Source organism: Apostichopus japonicus, chromosome 10 (assembly GCF_037975245.1).
Source record: "Apostichopus japonicus isolate 1M-3 chromosome 10, ASM3797524v1, whole genome shotgun sequence".
Classification (NCBI taxonomy): Eukaryota; Metazoa; Echinodermata; class Holothuroidea; order Aspidochirotida; family Stichopodidae; genus Apostichopus; species Apostichopus japonicus.
In genome coordinates this window covers 15,212,133-15,238,016 of record NC_092570.1, presented here as the reverse complement: position 1 = coordinate 15,238,016, position 25,884 = coordinate 15,212,133, and the positions used below count along the sequence as shown (strand labels likewise).

General features: G+C 35.3%; 1 protein-coding gene across 1 annotated transcript in view; it reads left to right on the top strand.

Annotated features, from left to right (window-relative positions):
- Positions 1-19,530: 19,530 nt before the first annotated feature.
- Positions 19,531-25,884, top strand: part of LOC139975285 (methylcrotonoyl-CoA carboxylase subunit alpha, mitochondrial-like) — a 344,390-nt gene continuing 338,036 nt past the window's right edge. Inside the window, exon 1 of the mRNA XM_071983075.1 lies at positions 19,531-19,537. The gene's annotated coding sequence lies outside the window, so the exon portion shown is untranslated. The remainder of the gene's footprint in view (positions 19,538-25,884) is intronic.

Here is a 25,884-nt window from a genome sequence, read left to right as displayed (position 1 = left end):
GAGTCTTTCCCCGTAAATGACTAAAGCACTTCTCAGTGAGCCTGAGAAGAGGTTTCTGGGGAGTCGAAAGTACAGTTTCCTTAAAAAGTCCTCTAGCACGTTCCTTACATATATATGTCTATATATATATATATATATATATATATGCCTATTTCAGACCGTAATGACGTAATCGACGGAAATATGGAGTAGCTGGGCCTCGTCGAACGTCTACTCAAAGAAAACATAAACTTAAAGCAAAACAAAATCAGTTGACAATACTCGCTAATTGAGATTTGCTTCAGATGTAAAGTACGCACACATTGCCTCACAGGGCATCAGTAACACCCTCTCTTCCCCCTCTTCCCGACCCTATCACGCTTCCTTCCGTAAAGGTTTAGGTTGCTTCACATTATATGTGCTATATAAGTACTCCATCAGGACTTCAGCGACAAAAAAAGAGTATATTAAAAGCTACTTTTGAACTTTCGTTCAAATTTAGTTTACTTCGATTTTTGGAGAGGAAGTATTTCGTGCTATTTAAACATTCAAATTTTTTAAAACTGCTGGAATTTGAGAGGATAAAAACTTAGTTAAAAGTAGACAGTATATGCCCAGCAATTCTATTCAACATTATTCCTAACTCCATCAAAAGGAAAAAAGAAAAGGAAAAAGGCTTGCGGAAAACAATTTTGGACAGTTTTTCGTTTACTTCTGTTTGCATATAATGTTGACATTTTGCCAACATTCCCTAATAACATTTTATGATATATGTCTATAAAGTCAATATTTTCTTTCACACCTTGAATACGTCGGGGACAAGGACAGATAACATATATAAGACGAGGTATATATAATGAAAAAGAAAATTATTTCGGTCGGTAGGGGGAAACGAATGTCGAAAACTTTGACAGGCCCTCTGTAATAGATTTGAAAGCAACTTATACCGCCGTAAGCGAATACTTTCGCTATGTGGGCAGATGTTATCACAAAATTAGATCTCTTTTCATCAAATTCGCACACCTTTTCCCCTAAGAACCTGCGCATCAAATTACCATTGACGATCTCATTAGGAAGTTGTTAGCTAGGGGCTCAATGGAAACCGGTTACATTGTACGAAGAAGCCTATATAACTTTTAAACAAGTATATAAGCAATGGATTTACTTTTTTTCCTTTGAACGGCGGTCGAAAAATATTAACGAACCCAACCTCCTTTAACGAGAAAGTCCTTGCAAATCCAGTCACAAGATTTGTCGCTTTTTTTGTTTCTATTTATATTGAAACGTTTCTTAGTAAATTATTTTAGACAAGGTATGAAACACTTGGAGACAAAATGTTCTGGTTTGTCAAGAATGTTCATTGGTTTATTAATGAGAGAAGAGAATTTCAAACAAAGTTAAGTCGAAATCTAGATGGTTATTTGCCCTTCCTTGAAGTAAATGTTATAAAGTTTCCCAGCGTTTCCGTCGAGTTAAAAGAAAGAAAAGCAGGTGTTTTCTAGCTGTAATTCCCGTGGACAGAGGTTTGCCACTATATGTTGCAGTGTGTTACTATACCTGAGGAACGAAAAAGTAAGTTAAAAAATAATATGCATAAGAAAAAGTATGACCAGTTTGCGAATTAAAAAAAAAACCAATAAAACGTTATACATTTCTGTAGCGATTTACCAATAGACATTTATAAAACAAAGTATACAGGTCTTTTGAAACGATGCCTGCACAACCAATTCTATTTGGCATCGTTTTTCCCGTTGTTAAGAGCATTATTTTGATGAGTGCATTGCGCAATGATATATGACGCCATGCAAACCCTAACATCTGTTTTTGTTTTTCTCTGACATTGGAATTATTTATTACCTTCTGCAATAAATTAACAATGTGACTATCAGTTCAGTACAGTACAGTTCAGTACAGGACAGTACTGTACTGTACAATACAATACAATACAATACAGTACAGTACAGTACTGTACAGTACCATACAGTACGGTACAGTACAGGACAGTACAGTACAGTACTGTACTGTACTATACAGTACAGTACAGTACTGTACTGTACTGTACTGTACAGTACAGTACTGTACTGTACTGTCCTGTACTGTACGGTACTGTATGGTACTGTGCTGTACTGTACTGTACAGTACAGTACAGTACTGTACTGTACAATACAATACAATACAGTACAGTACAGTACAGTACTGTACAGTACCATACAGTACGGTACAGTACAGGACAGTACAGTACAGTACTGTACTGTACTATACAGTACAGTACAGTACTGTACTGTACTGTACAGTACAGTACAGTACAGTACAGTACAGCACAGTACCATACAGTACCGTACTGTACAGTACTGAACCGTACAGTTTAGTACAGTACAGTACATGCAAACCCTTACATCTGTTTTTGCTTTTCTCTAACATTGGAATTATTTATTACCTTCTGCAATAAATAAACAATGTGACTATCAGTTCAGTACAGTACAGTTTAGTACAGGACAGTACTGTACTGTACTGTACTGTAAAATACAATACAGTACAGTACCGTACTGTACAGTACAGTTCAGTACAGTACCATACAGTACCGTACAGTACAGTTTTGTACTGTACAGTTCAATACAGTACTGTACATTATTTTACTGTACAGTACTGTACTGTACAGTACTGTACAATAGAGTACAGTACAGTTCAGGTCAGTTCAGTACTGTACAGTACAGTACAGTACTGAACTGACCTGTACTGTACTCTACTGTACAGTACTGTACAATAGAGTACAGTACAGTACAGGTCAGTTCAGTTCAGTACTGTACAGTACAGTACAGTGCAGTGTACTGTACAGTACAGTACAGTGCAGTGTACTGTACAGTTCAATACAGTACTGTACATTATTGTACTGTACTGTACAGTACTGTACAGAACTATACAGTAGAGTACAGTACAGTACAGGTCAGTTCAGTTCCCATATAAAAATCATTTATGACCAAGAAGACTAAGACTTCTGTCTGACGCTTCAGCTCAAATTTCAAACCAAAACCTGAGAAAGAAGAAATCGCCGGATCAAGCTGGTTTTCTTTTGATCATATTCTTCTTCAAATAAGTCAAATCTTTATTGCCACTAGGGTGATGTATATATTTTAGATTAGTGTTTGTTCCTTCCCTCATGAAAACTGACCTCACTTCTTGCGGCCAAACAGCTCAAGGTTATGATATATGTTAATACATTACCTATCGGCACGATATATATATTTTCTTTCAATTTCCATACAACTACCAAAACTCACAAAACAAAAAGAATATAAAATCGAGATTTCCCACTCAAAGAATTCTCGCGGGACTTAATGAATCTTATAAATGTTAAACAACTTCCACATACCAACAAAGAACAACTTCAGATCAAATCAAATAATATAACTAATATTAATAAATATATATAAAGTTACCACTTTTTCTCCACGTTTATCCCGGCCTGCATTCTTTTCTGAGAAATAGGTGTTCAATATTTGTTTAGCTACATGCAAATTATACATAAAGTAGTAATACTATCATGTTGCATTACTAAAGATATATTGTTTACATAAATAAAAATACATATAGTTCGTTATCAATTATAATTGATGGCTCAATGCCAAAAAAAAGTGAACTCAAACAATCCCGCTATAAAAAAGTCTCTCTAAAAAAATATTCAAAAAAGGTAAATCCCTTGTCGATCGATTACCTCTTCACTGCGTTCCTCTTTCCTACTGAATACCATCTGATAACCCCAAATATACTTTCCAAAAATATGTGAATACCTTTCGCAATTGTTTGTCTGTGAAAAATAATTATCTCTAGACATGCAAATTAAATAAGTGGACTTGGAACATATATACTTCCGAGTGTAGCTTTGGAATTTCTTCTCTATTTTTATGTTAAGGTACACATTTAGAACACATAGTTAAGAAAACCTCTAACGCTCAGTAAACTATTTTGTGTGTCAGTGAAGGCGCTTAATCAACTCACACAGTGCTCGGCCTAATTATTTCACTTTTGCCCTCAGGATAAATTCTTAACCGATTATTCATCTGTACGGTTTATAATTTTCACGAATTAGAGTATAAAAAATGCTCTTACCCTCTTTTTTTGTTTGTGACCACGACAAATTTTAAGTATGCATGCCTCTAGTAGTGATTAAAAGTAACATGAAGATTTATTATTACCCCTTTCCATCTACAGTTGAATAACAACAACACCATATACCCTCTTACCTTGTGAGTCTCCATCGAGAATGGATTTCATTTGGCATTTTGCTGTTTGTCACCAACCATTAAGATCGCAAATTAATTTGACTTTCCGTGATCGAGGAGGGAAGTAGCGTGTATACCAGTCATTAATAAGTCAGAGAAATGTGAAACTCTTATCGAAACATTAATTGAAACATACTTTAATGTAACGGGTTTTTTTGGAAAAGGCCACTTAAAACGATTTCTCTCCGCTCTGATAGTTTTGAGTCTCTGACTGATTGACTGCCTATCATGGTGAGTGACTCAGACATCATTCGACCTAATTTATTTAATTACCAATGTTTTCACCTATCGTCCGAGTAACTGATGATAACGTAAAGCATGTAGCAGGGTTATATGTACATATCGCCACGATCTAGTTATTGTGAGAGATTGTGAGGATGGATAACATCACGACAGTTTCCTTTTGTAGCATTGTCACATTTTAAAACGATGAGAATAATATAAAAAGAAGTGAAACATATTAATACTTCTAAAATTTCATAGCCCCGTTCTTAGAACCGATACTGAATCACAGACCACCTACCGAGACTTGTACAAAATGAGACCATTATTGAAAACGTCTATGCAAGAGTGAAACTGTTAATAAAGCCGTCGTTTGGGACCTTCATTGAAACGGGTATTGGAACCGTCATTAAAACACTGAAACCGGTATAGAAAAAAGTGTACCCCTCAACGAAACAAAAACCCATTCCTTAAACCGTTATTAAAACTCTGGAACATTACACCACCATTGGAACCATCACTGACACATTGGACCCTTATCTTGTCCATCAATGAAATACTAAAACCGTTATTCACTCTCTGGAACATTAACACCATCGTTTTGGGAACCGTTATTTAACATTGAAACATTGAGACCGCCATCGAAGCACGAAGCGTTAAATATGTATCGCATGTTGTAAAAAACATTTAATGAGTCACTGCGCCCTCTAAGTAAATTAATGTTACATTTTCATGCTGCTTCCTCTTGTCATTTAAAATCACCCAAAACAAGAATAAAATATATCTACAGTAGATTTTATACGTAGTGGGATTTGTCGTTAATGTGTTGTAAATATTCACGAGAACATTGTATAGTGTAATAATAGCAATGACGTAATCGAATGTGTGAGCCATTAGTTTTCGGTACGCCATTTTACTTCGGAATAATTTGCAAAGTGGAGACATTTTTATCTCTTCTTTTCTTTCAATCACAGATATAGAAATCGATTAATGAACATATTCATACAGTGTTATTTGGAGGCGAATTTCCCCCGCACGATGTTAGAAGGCAATTGCGACAGAAAACTACCGTCGGAAAGGTGGTTAGTTTGGGTTATTAAGAATGTTATTTTAAGATGAAAGCCATTGAGTTTTGTCTTAATACGTATACAGAACATGTTGTGGAGGTTATATGTGGTCGCATGGAGAATGTTTCTTTTCAAATATGATTTTTCGATCTATATTATTTATTTTTTGTTTCCTTTTTATTTTTTCATTTTTGTCTCTGCTTGAAAAATAATGTTTGCAGTTACGCTTTGTCTCGATAATATTATATAAAAGCCAAGACGAAATAAAAATAATGAAATTGTATTTATTTTTTTGTCTTGATACCATGTAGCGAAATATATTTATTTAGGAATGGTGGAGTTGGTGGTGGGGGTAAGGGGTTGACGGGGTGGGTCTTTGGTGGGGTAGGTCTTTGCGGAGGAAGGGTACAGCGGGTGAGGAGGGTAGCAGGGATTTGGTGGGGCAAGAGATTCTCGTCTAAAAGGGTTGTTCATGATTTATAACTTATTTGGGTTACGATTTCATTTTTAAATTTAAAGAAAATACAACCTCATATACATTAACTAAACGCTGTATCTAAAAAATTGAAGCTCTTAACAAGATTAATGGTAGCATTGGTTTCAATGGCAAGTTAATTGTTTACCTTTATTTTATTTATTTTAAATGAAGAAGAAAAAGAGCCAAGAGAACGTAAAAACCTTTCAGATTCTATGGCATGACAGGTTTGCAAAATCACAACCACCTTACAAGGTTTTTAAAACTAGGATATCTCCCGAAGGAAGCAAACATTTTTGTTTAACTATTAGAGAGAGTTGTTTATCCCCCTCAAAAAAGCTCTCTAACATATAAAAGCAAAAGCTGATAGTTGAGTTTACGTCTTCTATATAAGCTCTTCCTGTCGTCTATTCTCGTTCAAACTACCAGACGTTGACCTATGGAAGTCGGTAAATGTTATTACAATTTTTGTAATCTCCTAACGCTATAGGCCTCAAAACCCCTGGCCAATTACAATACCTTCCTACATCGATTTGAAAATGTTGCAGTACGTCGTCCTTCGGTGGGGCACAAAATGATGTTTAACAACAATTATGGTTTAAACTTAATTAAAGTTGGTAGTATTGTTGCTAGTATTCCCCCCTCCAAACATTCCAATGTAAATTTCATTTAAAAGAAAACGAAAGCAAGGAAGTATATCCCCCCCCCCCCCAAAGAAAAAAAATACCGGTCTCTAGTGCCCTATGGCATATTGGTTTGATAAGTCTCTGCAGTTTATTTATAGCATACAGACATATTTGGTATGACTTAAATACGTAATAAGTCAAAGATATTTTACATTCTACCTAGGATATTACATTTAAATTTCCTTCCAGCGATTTCTCTCGCTCTCTCCCTATCTTTTCCATCTGATCAACTTCTCACTGATCGTAAGTAGAGATTTGACTAAGCAGCTAAATGGATTCAAGTTTACGTATAAACAGATTATTTCACCATGTGTGAAAGTGTTTTGAATAGGTTATATGCTATGAACTGTGCAGTGTTGAAGCCATTGACGGTTACATACAATGAAGAAACTTTTATTTGGGTCTTATTTCCCTTCTATAGCGCCATCATTTTCAAACCCACCCCTACCTTTACCCTCGTCTCTCACCCCACCATGAATCCACATACCCCCCCTCCACCTCCCCTCCCCTCGCTACAATGTCAGTGAATCTTCTGCAATCACTTTCCTCTATACTATACATACCTTTCCCAAATATCTTTCAGATCACTTTAAAGGCCTTTGTAAGGAAAATAATGAAACAACCCCACTTTCTTGTCATTTTTCTTGATCCAACGGATGTTGTCATCCACGAAGCATTAAAGGAGCATTCTATGAATTTTAATGATGAATATAAAGGAGTTGCAATGGAAACATATTTAGCACTCCTTTTTGTTTCTTATAAAAACAAAGCATCCATTTAACTTATATTCGTATCAAAGAGTGTAAAATACTACATTTTTTTATCTCTGTTGTTCAACCTATATAGTTAGTAATCACTTCAAACAGATTTTTTCAGGTTTTTTCATATATTAACACTAGTAACTTCAATGTTGTATACTCCTTTAACAACTATAACGATTTTTGGATTATTATTATTAAGGGAAATCATTTGTTTGGAATTTCGAAGCGTTTCCTCCTAACCTCAAATTTAGATGTTTATAACATTTTCTTCACATTGTTTGAAGTTCGTTGGTATGTTTTTATTTAAATTACATAAACATATGACTCAATGTAAACACGTCAAGTAGTTTATAAGATCATTGTCAGGAGAAAAAAAAGTGATATTTCAAAGTAAAACATCAACAAACACTAGTTTCCCCCCCCTCCCTTACTCACCTTCCACACCAAATTGATCTGAGTTTATCGTTCTTTTCCTTGAATTTTACTCCTCACATGTCCTTTATAGACCCTCAATGTTGCAAGTGGTATAAACTATAGTAACGTGCTCTTTTCACTTCGCCTATCACACTATCCTATACATATACGTAATTATTAATTGATTTATGACTACATTGCAGAAAGTGATTTACAATTCATTTATTGTCTTCCCACCAGTTTTTTGTTTATTTTGATATCAACAAAGACAGTCTAAAATTTCGCGATCCCATAAATATCGATCAAGTCTTATGATTGAATAAGACTTGCGAAAAACGGAAAGGAAAAGATGAAGATGACGAGAAAGAGAGAGAGACAGAGGAGTGGAGAGAGAGAGAAATGACTTCCTGATCATAATTGTGTATACTTTTGTAGTAATGTGAATTTGGTTGGTCAAGTTTGTTACTGAATTGGAGTTATTTTTAGATTTCCAAGACTATCAAGATAAATTGATCCAATATTTGTCTCTTCTGTTAAAGCAGTCTAAAGGCTGAGTCTATATGAAACCGCACGCGGTTATTTGCACGGTTAGGGCTGATTTCGTTACTATATTCCCCTATACAAGTTCTGCGTTAATATTAACTGATGTGCTACCACTGCTGGTCATAATTTGCATAGATGAATCGGGACAGAACATACAGTGTCCCTACAGATCGATGTGCAAGAATTCTAAATATCTGGTGAAATATTGCTTTTGAAATTGATCCATGCAGATATGATTAAATGCATAAATCCTATGGTATATATATATATATATATATATATATATATATATATTAGGCTTGTACCGATTCAGAAAGTTCTATGTCTGCTTTAAGTTTACCTAGGCAGAAAAAAATTGCTGCATGAATTAGAAACTATAGGAGCGCTTTACCCTTGTTGCTCATTCTCGTCTTTCTCGGGTTTATATTTATTTTTATTTTTTGCAAAGCTAAAAAGTTTTCCATAAATTCATGTCGTCTTAGGTTGATACGGCCTGCGGTAATGTCTTACATCAAATCTATTTATTGAGTGGAAAAGTCGATCTTCACGCCTCAGTTTAGTCAATTTACTACTGCATTAGTTAGTCAGAATAATTACAAAGGAAACTGAAAATCTATGTCCTTCCCGTGACAAAACACAAATGATTGCTGACACATTTTTTCATCCTACATTTAACAAAAAGATGATGAAATGTGAATGATAGTTTTGATGTCAAGGAAACTTTAGATTATGCTCACCTTCTTGACATACGTTTCACAGATCTGGGAGTTGTTTTTTTTAGGTATTGCGTAAAGCTGTTGATTGAAAGTAAACGCATTGTTTTGCGTTTGTTTTTGATGTTGTTTGTTGTTGTTGTTCTTACAGATAATATGAGGTCTTATGAACATATAAAGACTTTTATATAAAGTCGACTACAGGCTCATAGATAAATAAAGAAACAAGGCCCAATATATTTTTAAATCTCGAATTTCAACCATTACTCAGCAACAATTGAATACCATATAGACGGTATGTGTAACGTTCCGAAATACCGAGTAGCAATTCATATACAAGAGGTTAGGCCCTGTTTAGTGCATGGACGTAATACTGATAAGACTCCATACCTTAGCCTTTAAAAATAAAATCAATTTGGTTTCCTCGCGTAGTCCTTGTAATACCAAATTTTAGAGTACGTTGTGTACATTGATGTACACCATACATATTCTTTCTACCGAGAACATGTTGTGGGAATTGTCAGAGGAAGAGGGGAATAACCTGAAAATCAGCGACAAGTTCTCAACGTAAGGAGTTTCGCAGAACCAGTACTATACAGGAAATCGTAGACCTTGATAAAAGTGACAAATTTGATTCCGTAGCAGCTTCCTGTTACACTGTCTCCAGTCTTAGCGATTCTCTGTAGAGTCCAATCCTTTTAATACCTCATTACGTTGATAACCTACCGTTGTTCTTTAAACTAGAGTTCCTTTATAAAGGAACTCTACTTTAAACGTATCACTCACTCACCCCCCCCCCCCTCTATAATTCACGCTCAGGGACGACGGCAAAAGAGGAGTGCGGGAAAACAGACCGTGGCCGGAAGGGATACAAGGCAGAATATTAATGCAAGTTCGGGGGTATGGGGCTTTTTAGAGACAGACTTGGCCTAAAGAGACTTGTAAAGGCTAAGTCATCCGTGACTCAGAGTGACCCTGTTTGTAAGGAGGCGGGCAGGCAGGCAGGCAGGCCATCAGCTGCTTAGCCACATGGTGTTTGCAAGGTCGACAATTTCTGCCTATAGTGTACGTGCTACCCACGAGTAGAAAAGATTCCGTGATAATTGGTTTGACTCTGGAAGAAGTATATGAATAGCAGAATACTTAAAGTAGATTACAAACCCAACCATCGTATAGTTGGTCTCTCTGATATACAGATAACTGCCATGAACAACTTCTCGATGCTGCTAAAAAATAGTCTTATTCCACAAGAGTCTTTAGTTTTGGAAACATGAAAAGAAAAAAAACACCCAAAGTGAAAGTAAAATCTTTTAGATCCTATTGGCAGTATGACGTCACAGTTTTACAAACCGCCAGCTCACAGACCAAAATTTGACACTTTTTATTTATCTCCCAAACGGAGCAAGACTTGTCTAAGCTATTTGGGCAACTTGTTCTTCTTCACATGGATCTAATACCATATAAGGCAAAGACGATGGAGCATGGGTTGGATGTGTCTCCTCTTTAATACATTACAATTCATTAGGTTTCCTTTTGCCACGTGACAATTTATTGCTCGCGCAAAGCTACGGTATCATTTTGTGCCAAAGCATGATTTGAAAGTACTAAAGTACTATACACGAGGAGGCCGGAGGTTGGAGGGTGGGGGTGGGGTGAGTGTCGCTAAGCTTGTCATAGAACAGCTTGGTGTTAACTTCAAAAGGTTGTTGAGTTGGCACATCACAAAACATTGAAAACGTGGTATCCCTGAAAGTATACGACTAAAACAACCAAATATACTCTTTCAACCGTTTTTGAGATATAAGCCTAATACATCCCTAACTTCCGTTGAAAGTGAAATAAATCTTGCGTAAGTTAAATATTTTCTTGGAAGTGTTCTCCACACGGTATAAAGTGCATATAGGCGAAGAATATAGCATCAATACCGAAAACACACTAAAAGCTATAAACTACGGATTTGTTTCACTGAAATCGAAAATGAAAGACGTTCTGTTTATTATAACTGTTTCAGAGAATTTGGTCTGCTTTTTTTACTTTTTAAATCGATGTTTAGAAACATGAGGTGTTCAGGTCATGTATAAGAAATAAACATGTTTAGGCATTCTTTTTTATGTGGTAAACAGTGTTGTCAATGCTGAGAAGCGCTGCGGTCACGATGGGGTTTACAAAAAGGCTGATAGAATAAATTGCAACTGGAGAAAATGTATGCAAAATTGAATAGAGACCTCCAATTGGTGAATATTCAATGCTTTATGTTCGATATTATATGTTCTAGGTTCTGCGTTCCACGTTCTACGTTCCGTGCTCCGTGTTCCATGTTCTGTTGATTCAAGTTCCACGTATGGAATTCGAAATACGAGTGGCCCACGATCAAAATGGGGCCTGAAAACTATAATGATGGGCTATGGAAGACACTCACATAATATTCTTAATTTCATCAGGATGCTTAAATATGTTCCTCTATCGTCAGCTTGAAATCAATTTTCCCCTAGACTATCTGTTAAATGCTGAAAATACACCTCGGTTTCCCACAGCACTTCAGGTTAAAATACAGTTTATCAGTATATGGACGGCAACTTGACCTGATGGCAATTTATTGTAAACGGCAGTCACCCTTCCATACAATATCACAACACTTCCAGTTCCTCACAACACCTCAGGTTTTTACAACATTTCTGGTTCAATGAAAGTATATCAAATATACCGAAAAATGCACTGTTGGCAAGGCATTGGTAACATCAGTCACACTTTCATCCAATCTCACAACACTTCCAGTTTCTCACAACACTTCATTTGTCTCACAACACTTCAGGTTTCTCACCGCCCTTCAGGTTCAAATACAGTGTATCAGTATATGGCCAACAAGACCTGTTGGGCAATTCATTAGAAACAGCAATCTAACTTTCATCCAATCTCAAAACACTTCAATTCTCTCATAACACTTCAGGTTTCTCACAACATTTCAGGTTCAATTATCCCTCTTTCATACACTCTTTTTAGCGTTGACTGAAAAGTATTCCAATAATTATAAAGTTGATGCTGACGAATATTCGTTTACCATAGGTCACAAACACTGTGTGTTTCTCGCAACACTTCCAGTTTCCCCCAACACTTCAGGTTTTCTCACAACATTTCAGGTTCAATTTACAGTATATCAATAGGTTGGAAAAATATACACTCTTTGGCAAGGCACTGCAAACATCAATCAAACTGTATAGTGTATCAGTACATGGACAACGTACACTGTAAATAAACATAGAACCATCTCAGCGCTGACGAAAAAGTATTCCAATAATTATAAAGTTGAGTGCTGACGAATATTCGATTTACTTTGGTCTAATCTTAATAAAGTTGTCAATTACATCCACAGTAGATGAATTACGGCCTGATCCCATGAGATGGTTTAGAAGTTCTAACTGGGTTATAGGAAGTCCAAACAAACTCACACTGTAAACAAGCCTTTATCCACGGCGCAAATATATATGGCTATATGTCCTTCTTCAGCATGCGGCTTGGATACTGACGTCATTGTCTATTCACGGGTAAAAGTAAATCACAAACAACATGAATTAAGGAATTTTTTTGTGCACGAGAGTATGGCATTCAACTGTGTAGTGTCTACTTTGATATGTCACGAAAAATTGTGTTGTATTTGTATTGTTATTTTTTAATCGTATCTGTCTGCTTTGGCATTATTATAGGTGACTCACTAAACGCCTCAGAATACTTTCGTTTTTGAACCACTGGACATTCCATCTGGTGTCCATAGCCCAGTAGTCCAGTCAAAAGTCTAGTCCATAGTACATAGTCCAGTAGGTTAAACCAAAGCGGAAGAAGTCGGGGCAGGTGGGCAATGTACTCTGTTAAATGAAATGGAAATAACGACAAAGGCAAATACATATATATATATATATATATATATACTAGATATATGTATAAACACGCGAGTCCATTGCGTTGCATCTCAGAGTTTCACGCACACATTGATAGCAAAAAGTACATATAATATATATATATATATATATACTAGATATATGTATAAACACGCGAGTCCATTGCGTTGCATCTCAGAGTTTCACGCACACATTGATAGCAAAAAGTACATATAATATATATATATATATATATGGGCGTATGGGCGTGTTGGCGTATGGGCGTGTGGGCGTGCGTGTGCGCTCGTGTGTGCATATAGGTATATATGTTTATTCATTGCTCTATGATGTTTGCATTAAAATGCAATCGGAAAAATATAATTATATAACCAACACGAAGGTAAGTTTTGAAGTTTCTACGGAAAGTAAATATATACTTTTTTTCTATCAACTGTGAACTTCTTATCTGATTTCATACAATCATTTTCTCCCTCCCTCTCTCTCTCTCTCTCCGTTCCGTCATATATACTTCAAAACATTTCACACGGAGAAAATCCACTTCGTATGCGACACATCATATGAGAGTTCAAGCCTCTTAAGATGGATACGCGATACGATATAACCACTTACCTCACTTATAAAGAATACTCAAAATCAAAGTTAAAACTTTTTCAAGCTTATCTTTTTTCTCCTTCTCCTTTTCCTTTCTTCTGTTTATGTTTCTCTCTCTCCATCTCTCCCTCTGTCTCTCTTTCTCCATCTCTATCTCTTCTTTTGATTCCTTTCTCTCGATGCATCTATCACGTTACATCCAGTAAAGGTAGGTAATATTTGGTTGTAATTTAAGCATATCACTCTATTTTTAGTTGTCTCTTCCGTTTTTATTATCCAAAGTACCGTAAGATACGCGGAAGATCCTTTTGTCGTATCCGATTATGAATAATGTAAGCAAATACATATATCTAGCTTGTTATAGTTTAAGTATATTTTTTATGAGAAAATTGGGGAAACAACACCTTGCATGTGAATATTAAAACCAGTCATCAACTATGAGGTCGGTTTTGGTCCTCTTCTCGTTTTATTTTTCTCTACTGTTTGTTTCTCCCTGTCTCCTCTTATTGGGACAGCCAAATATTCGAAAATGTGATATACTATAGGAAGTAGATTCTAGTAAATGTAATAAGAACAAATGTGAGTTAGCAACTTATAAAAGGTAAGATTTTCGTGAAAGGATGAAATCGTGATGAAAGTTAACATTTGTAAAAATTAAAATAGTATCGAGAAACAGAGGAAGAGAGAGTGAAAGAGAGATATGGGTGGAGTAATAGAGATAGAATTGTGCCATAAGGTGCCTCAGGTGGGGATACTAACGACTGGATAACATATTGTTTAATAGAACACTGATATTTCATGTGCAAGAAGAAATGAAGAAACAAAACATAGAAAGACAAAAAAAACGATAAGAACTATTGTATAAAGAAGGAAGGAGCAGATATGATTTAATGCATGGAAGCAGAACAAAAATGTAATTGAGGGTGGAAGGGAGGGGGGAGGGGGGTTAACCCATCATCACAAACAGTTCTGATAAAAAAAAGTGTGCCACCTTGGGCTACGTGACCGAGAGGCCCAGGATCAATTATGGGGCCTGAAATAAATAATAATGGGCACTGGTAGACACTTACATATTCATAATATACATAATGAAAAATGGAGACTAAAGAGGAGGAACGATGACATCATACTTCCCCTCCCCCCACACCTGTCCGGGAGAGGTTTGGCTCTCGACGTCTTTGATGGCACATTCAACAAAATGGCAGCTACATTCGCCAAGTCGATGAATACTTGTTTTTATGTCTCGAAAACGAACCTGGTTTTCTATTTAATTTATTGAAGCCTGGCATATTTCAACACTAGCATATAACTGTCATATTATGTGGACATAATATTTTATTTCTTTGAAAACATTCCTTCAAATATCACAAAACAGTGTTTAGCCCAGTAAACCCACACAGGATTGTGTATAGATGGTTTGATGTATACTGTTAACGCGTTTGCATAACTATCTTTCTATTTGCCCAATAATGTAGATATCTTCTTCCGTACGAAACCGGTTGAGCGTTCGATTATTACTATATATATTTACATATTTCCTGATATAATGTTTGTCATTTGTTTCTTTTTTTATTGACAACTAATTATTGTCTTTATCTAAAGGTCATCATCGGGTAAAGACATTTTAAATACTATAAGAGTCTTGTTCTCATGAAATCACTTCTTAATCTCCCAGTAACATCTGTATACCGAATCAATAATCAAACGTTTATTAATTTTGGCCATGTAAATGATGGACGATTTGATCGATATGGCAGCCGTAGTTTTCATCTTGAGTGAAAATGAGAAGAAGAACAAAGAACAACAACAACAAAAAAGAGTCCAAATCATTGTTTTTAAAGGCTATATTTCCTTTGATCTCGACCGGCTTATGACATCTCTATATAGGAACAATCAGGACAAAATTGACAATCCTCCGATTCACTATTTGGTGGAAGGTCAGTTTCTATAATGTGAAATGGATTACGCGATGGTCAATATTATTCCAATCAGTTCAAAAGGAAACTAACAATAAGCTTGCACTTTTTAATCAACCGCGTGATCATTTATAAGAGGCGAGGCCCATCAGGTCGTTAACTTATGATTTTTTTTATTTTTTGTTTTACTTATTTTTTTAATATTGTTTTTACATTTAATATTCGCTTGAATACTCACAAACTGACAAATTGTTCTTATAGTTCTTACTGACAACACTTTCGTTTTAATACTTCTTAGCTTGTTATCAATTTATAAAGTGAAACAAGGAATATTACTGTCCAAGGGTCAATGTTACAAAAATTGGCTGCAGGGGGTATTTGCACTCCCAAAATCAAAAGTCAAAAGACGAAAATACCGATAAGCAGCAGAGACAAATAGTAGGAGACACGAGCCCAATAATCATCTTTGGTTTAAAATGACAGAGATCTTTGTGGAGAAGAATTATTCTCCCAAACAGTTAAGAAATATTGATTTTTGGGGGGGATCTTAGAGCCGTCATTTTGTTAATCTGTTATGTCGTAGTGCCATTATTATAGTATCTAAAGCCTTTCACTCTCAATATGTTTTTCCTCTCAATTTTTTTTGTTGTTGTTGAAAATATAATGTTTACTGAAACTAGTGTAAGCCGACTAGGCCAGGTTCAATCATTGAGATTTCAGCATCATTTCGCAAAACCAATCTCCATTACAGAAAATATTAACATATGAAAGCTATTGTAAAAAAAATACCCAGAATGCTTACGCCTTATCACAATTCCTCGTCAGAGCAAACGGCTGGTTGTTCTGCCACTGCTGATTATGTACGAAATATACGTGGTTTGATCAGATTTACAAAACTTACAACCCAGCGCAATATGCAGCTTAAAATTGGATTCATTGTTTGTTTGTCGGTTTTTAATTTCATTTTTATTTCCTTTTTTTTGGCAAACTGATGGAAAACATGCAACGTGAGTTATTATGTTAATGTTTTGTTGCACCTTTTCGAGCGATAGGATTCATTTAAGAATTTCAATAATTGTTGAAAAGTTGATAACTTTCTCAATTTATGACAAGTGAACATATCGTTATTTGCTGCAGTTATTGTATCACTTTTCCCCTAAATTCATGGTTGATCACTAATTGAAGATGACAAAAGTATCCTAATTTTCTTTGGGGAGGGGGAGGGGGAGTGGATGGGAAATGCAAAGTACTACTAAATCATCAATTCAATACTTCGCAGAAAATTGCTAAGTGCATTCAAGTAAATATTTTGAATATTTCGACGGCACCTTAACGCTTCCATAGATATGCTTCCAAGTATCGTCAATTCAACGAAATGTATCAAAGCATTTACACTAATTGGGTAATCTTTTTACGTCTCAATATTGAATTATATTTACAAGTTTGTGACGTTTACTATACATCTAAAAAATGTTTTACTTAGAAGCTGTCCAGCTAAGGATATTATAGCTAAGGACAAACCACTAAATTGTCTTCTTTCTTAATAATGAAAGTATTTAAAGGAGAGACAACAACATTTATAAAATTATCCGGTCAGGATACAGGTAAAAATAACAGAACCTTCACTGGTGAGGTTCATATCCTAGTAAAATCTTTTGAAGTTTCCATTCTCAGGTGTAAATCCCGTGGTGTGGGTGGGGTGGGGTGAGATGGGGTGTGTCGGGTGGCGTCGTGTGGGGTGGGGTGGGTGAGGTGGTGTGGTGTCAGGTGACGTCGTGGGGGTGGGGTGGGTGAGGCGGGATGGTATGGGTGGCGTCGGATGGGATGGGTGGGTGGGGTTTGGTGGTGTCGGGTCGCGTTGTGTGGGGTGGGTGTCGTCGCGTGGGGTGGGGTGGAGTGATGTGGGGTGGGTGGTGGTGGAGATTCAAAGACCAGCCCTCTTTCAACACCGCACAGAAAATTAAAAATACTTATTAGCACAACCTTGCTTTTAGACCTATAATTCTGAACCAAATTTCGTATCCTATAACGTATGACTCAGAATGCAAACATTTCACGTATTTATTTTTATTTTCATTGGTGGGGATGGAGGGGGGGGGGACTCTTTACATTCGAGGCGGCATCAAAGACCTAATTTTTTAAATGCCTTGATCCTTCCATGATTCTAACAGTATCTTACAGATATACTTACTTATGTAGCATCCATTTTAGTCAGCAGTTTTCATTTTGTCAACCGTTGTCTTTGAAAAAAATGACTCACCTGGTTGATTAAGTTTAAAACAAGAGGTTGATTTCTATTCGGTGGATGGAGAATTATACTTCGTTTCGATAGCGTCTTCCTTTTTCGTCCAGCTATGAGATGTTTCATAAGCTGCTTTTCGCGATCAATATCGAAACATATAATTGGAGCAATAATATGGAAAAAGCTTTAGGTCAAGGTCTAAATAAATCCCTTTTTTCTCTTTATGATAAAACTTGGAGTTTTTTTTTTTTGGCAGTTTAATCTACCTAAAGCGAATCAGATATAGACCAGATACACAAGGGAAGAGCTTATATTCTTTAGAAGGAAAACAGTAAAATAAAACAAGTTCTTTGCCTTGACAAAAAATGTTCTAAAATGTTGGGAATATCTTGGGTTTTTTTTCTTCTATATGTTAAGGCGCTGTCTCAGATATTTTTGTTCAGTATAAGAGTGTATACTTCGTAAGCTTTGCTAGTAAAGTTTCCTTACAAATAACAAAATTGCCCTAAAAAATGCCTTTTCGATTTTTTTCAATTCTAACAAAAATAATAAGGAAATGTTGCAAGAAAAGAATTGAATTATGAAACCATTAATTATTTGTTTATAAATTTTCATTTGAGGAACCATAATTTAGCAGGGTGACTCAACTCACATGCACGCATGCAAAAAAGAAATTCTTTGAAGAGACGATAACGTATGTAAGATACGTTTTTCTCTTTTATGAAATCTTCATATTTTAAGAGTTTTTTAATTTCCTTTTCCAAGGCTTCACCATCCTTGAAGTTGATTTTTAATGAATTTTGTGACCTTAAAATTGTATCGTTTTTCTTTCTTTGGTATAGATAAATCCCACAATGCAATGATAATGCAAAAAAAATCATTAATCCGCTGCAAAGCCTAATTAGTTAAATTAATTTTTCCGAATGTGTCATTTGGGAAATCATGAAAAATTATAGGTTAGATGTATAAGCAGTCAACTGAACATTGCCAAATTAAATTTACTATACGTATATATGTAAACCGGCTGAACTTGCATGCATGGCTATTTTTGTTGGGTTAAGCATAATTATAGTGTTTGTAGATATATCAACAAATTGTGTAGATTATATATATCATGTCTGAACCATATAAATTTCACGTCAAAAGCTATCGATTAATTTACAAGACTGTTAATCTTTTACCTTTTCTTTTGAAATAAACCCCCTCTCGCCATATCCGGGATTTTTTTTTTGTGTGTCCTGTTCGGCGTTCCAAAGGTATGCTAAGATTATGCTTTTTTAGATTTAACCATGCCCGGGGCAACCCTTGGAAAGTTCTGTTTGTCAAAATAAAAACGATTGTTTCAGCTTGTATTACCAGAGCCGTGACTGAAGGCAAACTAACTATATACTGCCTAGGTTTTACTGCACAAGATAGGAATTTTGACAAGTCACCCGTATTTGTACGGCAGGTGTACGGGTCGTATTCGCTTCCCTGTGTGCATTTTTTGTCTGTTTGTATCCGGAGGGGATTGATCACATCCATGGTTCACTTTGAAAAAGTTATAAAAACGAGTCACTAGAAATATCCGACGCTGAGATTTTTACCCGGAAACTATTTGGGGTTATTGATTAAAAAGCGATTTCAAGAAAAACAGATGGATATATTTCTATCTTTTTTCTCTCACAATTCCGTGTGATGTGGATACATTAAAACACGAAAAGTCAGTTATGAAAGGGAGTTGATGCATTTGGAGAAGGGCTGGGAGATGCAGAAACGTCTTTGAAAAGAGAAATGAATGGAAGCCTTCCGTTTATGCATTCTAAACAGCAGATGTATGTAGTTTCACGAGACCTTCTTAGGACGTGAGAAAGAATGCGCCGAAAGTTCGCAAGAACAACAGCACGCTACCGGCCCTTGCAGCGAAACAGGGGGGGGGGAGAAATACTAATTGTTTGTATTATATCTGTTAACACACACTTCAGAATAAGTCGAAATAACGAAAGAGCGATATAATCATTTAGTATAAGTATAAGTATCAAAGTAAATTCTTTCTAGTTAACTGTTCGGTATTATCTGATATTAGTTTGGGCATCGTAGATATGTCACTTGTTTAACAAAACTTTTGTTTTTTCTTCTTCTTCTAAAACAAGAATAGGAAATATTTAGTCCCTAAATATCACAACACTGAAGGTGAAATGAAAAAGAAATGAAAAGGACGATGACGTCATAATGGGAATTAAGAGAGGCACCCTGCAACGGCCTATACCCTTGTATCAAAGGAATATGATATGATTGAGGTGACTGCATGTAACACGTCGTGAATGTTCTACGGACGTCTTCGTTCATGCAATGCTCTCAACTTTATATAGTAAATAACAACACTTATTACAGTTTGCCATCCCTTGTATGGAAATCGAATATACGTAAATGAGAGCAACCATGGTTATTGTGACGTCATTCATATAATTCGTCGTATACGTATTATCATGTTTGTGTGCGCAATTGAAATAAATCATGATAAGTGCTAAGTGCATTCAGGTAAATTATTTGAATATTTCGACGGCACCTTAACGCTTCCATAGATATGCTTCCAAGTATCGTCAATTCAACGAAATGTATCAAAGCATTTACACTAATTGGATAATCTGTTTACGTCTCAATATTGAATTATATTTACAAGTTTGTGACGTTTACTATACATCTAAAAAAGTTTTACTTAGAAGCTGTCCAGCTAAGGATTTTTCGCTAGGGACGAAACACTAAGTTGGATATGACTGAACCAAAGCCCCCGCCCCCACCCCTCCCCCTTGCATTTAGTCTACGCAGCTTTTACCCCGGATAGCATAGACTAAAGGGAGGGAACTTCGTAGTTCGTCTTCTGAAACCACTTTCACCCTATATCGGGATATTTAGATTCTTCAGAGACTATCGAGAATTTCACACAATCTATAGTATTTCCCATGTAATATCTAAAGTTGTTGTCTTTTCCGGAGGTTTTCACATGTTAGGCCCCTTGACATTGGGGGGGGGGGGGGCACTGGCCACGTAGAATACCTTATTATTTTATGAGATAACAGATGTGATAAGGCGTTTAAATTTCGTTTAACATATTTTCGTAGAGAAATATAATCACATACCAAGAACAACACTTCGATTAAGTTTCTTTTTATCCTCATAAAAATAAAATGGAAACAAAACTTCATCCCTCAGCCACTTTCTCGAAGAATTATGAATGACCGTATACGTTGGATAAAAACAATATGATTTTTTTTTTGCTCGAAATATTGGATTGTTTTTATTAATTGAAAAGAAACACAGAAAGATGAAAGGCAACGTTGACATATTTTTGTGTGAAAGAGTATTAATATACAAATAATGAATGGTTATGAGTGCAATAGTTATAACATATTGTTTTGAACAGACAGGTTTCTCTGCTCTCTTACCATTGAAAAAAGTGCTATCAAAAACGTATAACCCATGGTTCTATTTCATAGAGTGGAATAGAGCGGATTTTGCATGCAATCGACGAGCAATTGACCAATCAAATGACCGGAATACAATTAGGTGTTGTATAATAAAATATATAACAAGCTTAACGCAACTGTCCGCTTTAAGATCAAAGGATTCCTCCTTCATTAGTTCCATGCATTCATATTACTTTAAATAACTGAAGAATGACGTCATAGACCAGAAGTACGCAACCATTATTTTTAACGTATGTTTCATGTAAAGGGTGAAGGGAAAAAGCTCACATGCCGAAACATTATGTTGCTTAGCAACCCGAATGCCAACAGTGGAATCGTCAGTTCAAAACCCTCTCCGAGTGAATGTTGTACAAAGTTGGTGGTCTTTGGAAACAGTTATTGAAAAACACACGTAACCTTCAGGTAATAGGTAAAACCCAGCGTGTTTCATCTACACTAGAAAGCATTGGCGAAGAACGACTAATTGCATTTGTAATACAGGAACACATATCGGCTTATCAAATCTGCAATAGTAATAATATAAGTCTAATACAGTATAGTCAAAACACCGTGTGGATTAGGCTATATATAGCCTTCTATCTGAGCTACAGAAATGAAAATGTGGTATGTTACTTATCATGAGAAGATTAGAGAGGTAGAAGGGGGCGATGGGGGGGGGGGGAACTAACAAAGGAGGCGTTATAATTCCCTGGTAAGGCAAAATACCTAGAAGACAAAAAAGAAAAGGTTAAATGAAAGAAAGAAATGAAGTATAATTTACTCAGGGGAAAAGTTCATGATACCTACGTAACCCAATTATAACAACATAGATCTGCGGAACGACTCAAACGGATGACAAGTTTTTGAAAAACAAACTTTAAAAGAGCATACATATATATATATATATATATATATATATATATATATATATATACATATATACATATATATATATATATATATATATATATATATATGTATATATGTATATATATATATATATAAATATAATATATATATATATATATATATATATATAAATATATATATATATATATATACATATATATATATATATATATATATATATATATATATATATATATATATATATATATATATATATATATATATATATACACACATTCTGTTTCATTTTTAGACTATAAACTAGCATATAAGTAGCTCTAAACACAAAACCTGCCCCCACACCCCAAGCCACTGGCTTGTTGATATATAAATAAATCGATTTCAAATGACACCAATTTTCATTAAATTCAATTCGTTGACTAAAGTAAAAAAAAAAACCTTATTTTGTCTTCATCCTTTCTTTTTTTTTTCCTTTTTTTTAAAGAGTTACATTTCTGCACGAAGAGCTATAGATATAGCCACAAAATAAAATCCTGCTGAACTCGATGTAACCGTCCAGCCATACCGAAATGCCAATAGCAAAATTGCTGTGCCACGCGTACTTTTGTAAGTTTTGTTGAAGAATTAGAAATAGAGAGAGAAAGAAGGAAAGGAAAGGAAGAAAGAGAGAAGAGAAGAGAGTGTGTAAAAAGAAGAGGCGTCAAACTCATGCCCCGAAGACAGAACTAAATTAATACACAGCTGTGTGTGATCATTTTCTGCACTCGGCACTTTTCTTTTGCTTTTCAGTAACAAATTCAATTTTTTATGAGCAAAGTATAGCGTATGCAAACTGTCAAACGAAATGTGTGTATAACAATCATTATAAACAGTTTTATAGAAAACCGGTGATATTTTACAACAATCTTAGAGCTGTCGCCTTTCGTAAAGAATCATACTTGAAGGTGTCATTAGAACACCTCCTGAGGGAAAATCAAATAACCTTGAATGATCTTATTCTTGATACGGCTGTCTCACCTATTTATAGTTGTACTATCTCGGCGGTTAGCTTGTATAGTACATAAGCTTTAGTGTGGATATATATATATATATATATATATATATATATATATATATATATATATTGTGTGATTTGATAGTGCCATAGGATCTGAAGTTTTTTTAATATTTTTTATTTTATATTTCCATGGTTTACGAACATTAACAGTGTTGACACTGTAACAAATGCAATTATATAGTCATGTTACGAACTTCAGTAGTTTAGCTTCAGCAGTTGCAACATGCCATCACAGTTATAGAAAAAATATATATATGTTGTCATAAGTTTAAAAAAAAAATTAAAGAAACATTAAAATGAAACACATCAGGCTCGATAATGACATATTTAGACTTCATCAAGTCTGCAGCCTTGTATGTGAAGGAAAATTAAAGCTGTGATATCTCCAAAATGGAATAATACCACATAGCCTATAGCTATTTCTATTACATATTTCAAAGACAACAGTTGAATTTGTGTCCCAAAAAAAACCATTGAAATGAAACACATCAGGCTCGATAATGACATATTTAGACTTGCAAGTCTTCAGCCTTGTGTGTGAAAGAAACATTAAAGCTGCGATATCTCCAAAATGGAATAATATTGTTTATCATTTAGCTACTTCTATAACGTATTTCAAAGACAACGGTTAAATTTGTGTCTCCTTCAACACGTCCAAACGCCAAAGTAAAACGTGCTCTACATCCCCTTACACTATACCATAAATATACAGCTATAGTACGCTAGCCATTCCTTGTCCCAGTATGCAATGACCTACACGGTTGACTGCAACTAGGCTGTCTACTGGGAATGATTCTGTGAACAAGATAAGACAAGCAACGGCCCATGAAAGCAAGATGTTTGCACGGTCACGCCTCTGTTTGCCTAATTACCATGAAGGGTGAATAAGAGTTCAAAATGAGCCTCAACGACTCCAGTAAGTAGTAGGTTAATATTTTATAACCAACGATAACCAGGCCAAGTAACTTGATATCCAATCGTCTTTTCATTGCCTTTCTCTTTTCATTTCTGTCTAATTTCTTATACCTGACACTCCTCCGCTGATTTCGACCAACAGTTAATTCCCCAGTGGCAATTAGTATAGTATAAGATATAGTCCTTAAAGCAATCGCTTTATTTGGTCCCAATTTTCAGCTGCGATATGATCAATCATAATAATAATTTACCATTTCGAAGAGGGAAAGTAATCAGCTTGTGCCATCTTGTCAATTCAATCTGCCTTCCTTTTTAATTCAATTTAATACCAAGTTGATACGACTGCGTGCACCAAGCAAATAGTAATTCTGTGCGAATGCGTAAAATATGCGCATTTCGTGACTGAATAGTGTGTCGATAATGCGTATCAAAGGTGACATATGTATGCGATATTGTTGAAGTATTTATTTGAATGAACATCAAAAACATAACCTTAAACCTGTTGAGTTAATCACTCAAAACGGATGGATAAGCAAGTTTAACTTCACCAGAAAAGGATGATGGTATATGTATATATACATATATATATATAGAGAGAGAGAGGTGGGGGTGGAGAGAGAACACCCGGTCTCCTACTTTTGAGTCTGCGTCAACGGCCTGAGGGTCAAGTCGCCTCGTATTGCTTGAAATTCCTGCGTAGTCCAACCCCTAAGATATTCTAATGCGAACAGATTGTGCACTCAAAATGGTGATTATAATGAATGCAGATGCAACACAAAACTGAAGGGGGATACAGAAGACTTGTATATGGCCTCAGATGACTCGTTTACAATGCGTAAATGTTTTAAGGCTCATTTTTCTCTAAAAAAGACAAGAAATCATAAAAGTGTGTTATAGAATACACCCATCACTAATAGAAATGCTTTTAGCTGTTCTACAACATTTCAAACTTCATCTGTGGCCAATGCCATCCTTTAAAATTAATAGTAATAGCTAAAATGACAATAAATATCTATATGGAATATTCTTTCACTATAAATTAACCGTTAATTTTGAGACTAGCAACTCCTATGAAAACCAATCTATGGCCATTAAACGACTTGTTCAAGTTGACAACTTGGAGAAACAAGGTCGGTTTTACTGGAATAAGTCATCGTGGACGTGTAGTTTTGCTAATGACTACAAACTGTCGACTGGAATTGTTGAATGTTCTCAAAGTAATCAATAGAGTGAGTTGGATGGTTTTCTATGACTCTCGTTCGTCAAGTTTATTACAGATAAGCCATTACACCAGAGGTATAAATCAAAAGTGACCTAGTCACCCCCCCCCCCTTCCAAGTACCTCTATATTTTATGCAAATTGTCTTAACAGTACATACGGTCTACACTATTGCTTGCAATTGAAATACCAAATCGATACAAAGTATATGAACGTGTGTTTTTTCTTTCGTCCACATTTAAGCTACGGTGTGCTATGAACTACTTTCACCGTGCAACGTTTTAGCGTCTTCGATTATAATTATACGTTATTAGGACTTTGTTATTATCATCACACCATCTATTTTCCATAGATTGTAATTAATTATTCCGTTAATTGGGGTTTTATTGCACACAATTATGCGTCAAAGTCACGTTTGATTGAAAACAGAATTTTCAAGATGCAGAACAGTTTTAGTCATTCCTTTTAAAAGCCTTTTCTAATTGAACACCTTATCAGCAAGTCACAAACTTTATACCACTGATGATTATTTATTTAACTTATGGCCATTAAAATATCATAATATCACATAATAAAGTAACATAATTATTAAAAT